A 6,683-nucleotide genomic window follows, 5' to 3' on the forward strand; every position below is an offset into this window, starting at 1 on the left:
GAACAACATTCGGATTACTGCATATACATATCTTCATAACCCTAGCGTCACCGAACCTTAAGTGTGTAGACCCTACGGGTTCGGGAGACAAGCAGACATGACCGAGACGACTCTCCGGTCAATAACCAACAGCGGGATCTGGATACCCATGATGGCTCCCACATGCTCCACAATGATCTCATCGGATGAACCACGATGTCGAGGATTAATCAACCCCGTATACAATTCCCTTTGTCAATCGGTATGTTACTTGCCCGAGACTCGATCGTCGGTATCCCAATACCTTGTTCAATCTCGTTACCGGCAAGTCACTTTACTCGTACCGTAACGCATGATCCCGTGACCAACCACTTGGTCACCTTGAGCTCATAATGATGATGCATTACCGAGTGGGCCCAGTGATACCTCTCCGTTATATGGAGTGACAAATCCCAGTCTCGATCCGTGTCAACCCAACAAACACTTTCGGAGATACCTGTAATGCACCTTTATAGTCACCCAGTTACGTTGTGATGTTTGATACACCCAAAGCACTCCTACGGTATCCGGGAGTTACACGATCTCATGGTCAAAGGAAAAGATACTTGACATTGGAAAAGCTCTAGCAAACGAACTACACGATCTTTGTGCTATGCTTAGGATTGGGTCTTGTCCATCACATCATTCTCCTAATGATGTGATCCCGTTATCAATGACATCCAATGTCCATAGCCAGGAAACCATGACTATCTGTTGATCAACGAGCTAGTCAACTAGAGGCTTACCAGGGACATATTATGGTCTATGTATTCACACGTGTATTACGATTTCCGGATAATACAGTTATAGCATGAATAAAGACAATTATCATGAACAAAGAAATATAATAATAATACTTTTATTATTGCCTCTAGGGCATATTTCCAACATTAATCACATAGCGATGTGAACTGGATCATTGAGTCTAGTAGACTCTTGGATGTTGATCACATGGTGACGTAACCTGTGAGTGTTAATCACATGGCGATGTGAACTAGATTATTGACTCTAGTGCAAGTGGGAGACTGTTGGAAATATGCCCTAGAGGCAATAATAAATTGGTTATTATTATATTTCCTTGTTCATGATAATCATTTATTATCCATGCTAGAATTGTATTGATAGGAAACTCAGATACATGTGTGGATACATAGACAACACCATGTCCCTAGTAAGCCTCTAGTTGACTAGCTCGTTGATCAATAGATGGTTACGGTTTCCTGACCATGGACATTGGATGTCGTTGATAACGGGATCACATCATTAGGAGAATGATGTGATGGACAAGACCCAATCCTAAGCCTAGCACAAAGATCGTGTAGTTCGTATGCGAAAGCTTTTCTAATGTCAAGTATCATTTCCTTGGACCATGAGATTGTGCAACTCCCAGATACCGTAGGAGTGCTTTGGGTGTGCCAAACGTCACAACGTAACTGGGTGGCTATAAAGGTACACTACAGGTATCTCCGAAAGTGTCTGTTGGGTTGGCACAAATCGAGACTGGGATTTGTCACTCCATGTAAACGGAGAGGTATCTCTGGGCCCACTCGGCAAGACATCATCATAATGTGCACAATGTGACCAAGTAGTTGATCACGGGATGATGTGTTACAGAACGAGTAAAGAGACTTGCCGGTAACGAGATTGAACAAGGTATCGGGATACCGACAATCAAATCTCGGGCAAGTACTATACCGCTAGACAAAGGGAATTGTATACGGGATTGATTAAATCCTTGACATCGTGGTTCATCCGATGAGATCATCGTGGAGCATGTGGGAGCCAACATGGGTATCCAGATCCCGCTGTTGGTTATTGACCAGAGAGTTGTCTCAGCCATGTCTGCATGCCTCCCGAACCCGTAGGGTCTACACACTTAAGGTTCGATGACGCTAGGGTTATAGGGAAAGTATGTACGCGGTTACCGAATGTTGTTCGGAGTCCCGAATGAGATCCCGGACATCACGAGGAGTTCCGAAATAGTCCAGAGGTAAAGATTAATATATAGGAAGTATGGTTTTGGCCACCGGAAGTGTTCCGGGCATCACCGGTAGTGTACCGGGACCACCGGAGGGGTCCGGGGGTCCACCGGGAGGGGCCACCAGCCCCGGAGGCCTACATGGGCCAATAGTGGGAAGGGACCAGCCCCTAGGTGGGCTGGGGCGCCTCCCACCAAGTCCCAAGGCGCCTCCTAGAGGGGAGGGGGGCAAACCCTAGGGCAGATGGGCCTTAAGGCCCACCCTAGGTGTGCCTCCTCTCTCTACCCCCTTGGCCGCAACCCTAGATGGGTTTTGGGACTGCCGCCACCCCTAGGGAGGGAACCCTAGATGGGGGCGCAGCTCCTCCCCTTCCCCTATATATACTTGAGGTATTGGGGGCTGTGACACACATGAGATCATCTCCCTCTTGGTGCAGCCCTACCTCTCTCCCTCCTCGTCTCTCGTAGTGCTTGGCGAAGCCCTGCTGGAGTTCCGCGCTCCTCCACCACCACCACACCGTCGTGCTGCTGCTGGACGGAGTCTTCCCCAACCTCTCCTTCTCCCCTTGCTGGATCAAGGCGTAGGAGATGTCACCGGGCTGCACGTGTGTTGAACGTGGAGGCGCCGTGGTTCGGCGCTTAGATCGGAATCAACCGCGATCTGAATCGCTATGATTACGACTCCTTCATCCGCGTTCTTGCAACGCTTCCGCTTAGCGATCTACAAGGGTATGTAGATGCACTCCCCTTCCCCTCGTTGCTAGATTACTCCATAGATTGATCTTGGTGATGCGTAGAAAAATTTAAATTTCTACTACGATCCCCAACATCGAGGTCTTTACCCGTTGATTCCAGAGCTTAGAAGATACAATAAACAAGCCTATGGTGTTGCAAAGCTTTCTTCAACACGTTGGCATGATCGTTTAGGGCATGCATCTTTTTCTCTTGTTGAACGTTTGCTTAGGAAAAATAAGCTCCCGTTTGTTGGTGAGCGAAATATCAAAACCGTTTGTGATTCTTGCCAGAGGGCAAAAATGTCATCAATTACCTTATCCTGACTCTACAAGTATTTCTACCAAACCATTGAAATTAATTTTCTCTGATGTTTGGGGCCCTGCCCCTAGTTCCGTTGGTAGACACATTTACTACGTAAGTTTCATTGATGACTATAGCAAGTTCTCTTGGATATATCTTCTTAAGAAGAGACCCGAAGTCTTTCAAGTCTTTAAAAACTTCCAAGATCTTGTTGAACGCAAGTTCAATAGCAAAATTATTGCTGTTCAGTCAGACTGGGGGGGGGGAGTATGAGAAATTAAACTCGTTTTTCCAAACTCTCAGCATATCACATCATGTGTCTTGCCCCCACGCTCACCAACAAAACGGTTCGGCCGAGCGCAAACATAGGCAAATAGTTGAAGTTGGTCTCGCTCTTCTAGCAGGTGCTTCCATGCCCTTAAAATTTTGGGATGAAGCATTCTTGACTGCTGTTCACATTATCAACATGCTCCCTAGTCGCCTTATAAACAATGAAACACCAACTGAACGCCTACTCCGTGTCAAACCGAACTATTCATCTCTTCGTGTTTTTGGGTGCGCATGTTGGCCAAATCTACGTCCATACAATTCTCGCAAACTCATGTTCAGATCCAAATAGTGTGTTTTTCTTGGCTATAGTGCCCAACACAAGGGGGTGAAATGCCTCAATGCCTTCACCGGGCGTGTCTATATCTCACGAGATGTTGTCTTTGATGAGACCAAATTTCCTTCTGCGGATCTTCATCCAAATGCCGGTGCCCTACTTCGTTAAGAAATTCTTCTTTTACCACCATCTCTCCCCGGCCTTGATGAAGGCGAACATAACCGCAATGATTTTATGTTGACTAACCCCCAAACCACTGTGCATGAGCTATGTGATGATGCAAGAAATTGCACTGAAAAAATGAAGGTGAAATTGGTGAAGAAAACAATCTCCACGGGCCATATTTCATGTGTCACGTACCGGGGAGCAAATCTGCCCCGGGATCCGCTCCCACAGACTTCGCAGACGCGCCAGACCAATTCGCCTCGGGATCCGCCTCTGCCGACGCTGCAGTCGGATCGGCTCGGGACTCCGCGCCACCAACCACGACAGGATCTGTCGCCCGTGCGCCCGCGAGCGAGTCCGCAGCCGCCACCTGTCCGCCCTCTGGTGGACCCGCCGGCACGTGCTTCCCCGCTCAACCGGTGTGCTACAAGCGGCGTGATCTGCACCGCCCGACCGACACGGGCCCCACCTCTGGTGCAAAAGGTGCTGGCCCTCATCCCGACGCCATGATGAGCCCGATCGGATGGGATCTTCTGCGCCAACTCTTCACCGTGCGCCTTCACCAGCAGCCGTAGAGGATCCAAGGGGGGATATGACTCCGGAGGTGACGCCTGCTGAGCCCGGATCGGCTGCAGCACCTGGAACCTCCTCGGGATTGGAGGCTGCAGACCCTGCTGCTGGCTCAGGATCGTCTATGCAGCCCATGCATGCTGCTGTTTCTCCTCCGCAACGTACACGGCTACAGAAAGGGGTAATACAACCTCTTAATTATAAACATGTCACAAAATATGGTATGGTGTGTTCCACAGGTGAACCATACAATCTAGAAGAAGCACTTGTAGATGACAGATGGAAAAAGGCTATGCATGAGGAATACATGGCGTTGAAGAAGAACAAAACTTGGCACTTGGTCCCCCCCACAGCGGAGTAAAAATCTCATTGATTGCAAATGGGTATTTAGGATCAAAAGAAAGTCAGATGGCACTATTGATCGCTACAAGGCAAGACTTGTGGCCAAGGGCTTTAAACAACGATATGGTATAGATTATGAGGACACCTTTAGTCCTATTGTAAAAGCTACTACCATTCGTCTTGTCTTGTCTATTGCTGTGTCCGGGGGCTGGAGTCTCAGACAGCTAGATGTACAGAACGCATTTCTTCATGGTGTTCTGGAAGAGGAAGTGTACATGAAACAACCTCCTGTGTTTGAAAGTCAACATGCACCAACTTATGTGTGGAAGCTTGACAAAGCATTATATGGGTTGAAGCAAGCCCCATGAGCATGGTACTCACGTCTCAGTCATAAAATGCAAGCACTTGGCTTTGTTCCTTCTAAGTCTGACACTTCATTGTTTATTTACAATAAGTGCAATACACATATATTTGTCCTTATCTATGTGGATGATATTATTGTTACAAGTTCATCTGATGAAGCTATCACAAGACCTTTGAAGGTCCTTAATACATAGTTTGCTCTCAAGGATCTTGGAGATTTGCACTATTTTCTTGGGATAGAAGTGAAGAAACATGAGGATGGACTTCACTTGTCTCAGGAAAAATATGCCACAGATCTAGTAAAGAAAGCTGGCTTACAAGGTTGTAAACCCTCTCCTACTCCATTATCCAGCTCTGAAAAATTGTCTCTTACAGAAGGACAACCTCTCAGTCAAGAACACAGTACCAAATACAGAAGTCTAGTAGGTGCACTTCAGTATCTTACACTTACAAGACCAGATATTTCTTTTGTTGTTAACGAAGTCTGCCAGTTTCTTCATGCACCTACCACTGTTCACTGGACAGCTGCTAAACGCATAGTCAGATATGTTAAGAACACACTTGGTATTGGCCTTAATTTCATAGGTCATCTTCCACCCTTATCAGTGCTTTTTCAGATTCTGATTGGGCAGGATGTCTGGATGATAGACGTTCCACAGGTGGATTTGTAGTGTTCTTTGGTCCAAATCTAATTTCCCGGTGTGCCAAGAAACAGGCTACTGTCTCTAGGTCCAGTACAGAGGCTGAATACAAGGCTTTGGCAAATGCTACAACTGAAATTATATGGGTACAATCTATTCTGAAAGAACTTGGTGTAAAAAGCAAACAAGCTCCATGTCTGTGGTATGATAATCTGGGAGCCACTTACCTATCTGCTAATCTAGTCTTTCATGACAGGACCAAACATATTGAAATTGATTTTCACTTTGTCAGAGAACGAGTGGCTCAGAAACAAATTCAGATTCGGTTTGTGCATTCCAAAGATCAGATTGCAGATGGATTCACAAAAGCATTACCTACCATAAGCTTTGAAGATTTCAAGCATAATCTCAACTTGACGAAGTTGTGATTAAGGGGAGTGTTAAACAAATTTCTGTAGCGTGACAAGGTTAGGAGATCTACATTACTTGCGCCACATGTATTAAGAAGTTAGAGAGGATATTTATCTTGTAACCGTAGTCCTTATCTCTACCCCTTTCTTCTGTGTCAAGATTGTAATCTCACCTGTATGCGCTATCCCAGGGAGGTGCGCCCCTGGTCTGTATAACACGTAACAACGTCCCTCACGATGAGGTAAGACGCTTTCGCCTAACGCACAATGTGTGATTGATCAAAGGTTTAATGGAAAAAGTTGAAGACAACATGGATAACTTATAAACCATGCAACTTCTCTAACTAGAAGCAATTTAACTAGTTCACCGTTAGGCATTGCGATGTATTTTCTTAATGCACCATTTTAAAATTTGAACTTATTAATAATGTTGTTGTTATTGAAACAACTTCTGACAGGGGATAGCCTTTGCAGCATGGTTAGTGATGTAGAAAGGGTATGTATGGCGGTCTTATAGTGAAGGTCCTCTCTAGCAGATCCTGAAGACCTGGATTTTC

The sequence above is a fragment of the Triticum urartu genome, chromosome 6A (assembly GCF_056163025.1).
Source record: "Triticum urartu cultivar PI428250 chromosome 6A, HENAU_Tu73, whole genome shotgun sequence".
NCBI lineage: Eukaryota > Viridiplantae > Streptophyta > Magnoliopsida > Poales > Poaceae > Triticum > Triticum urartu.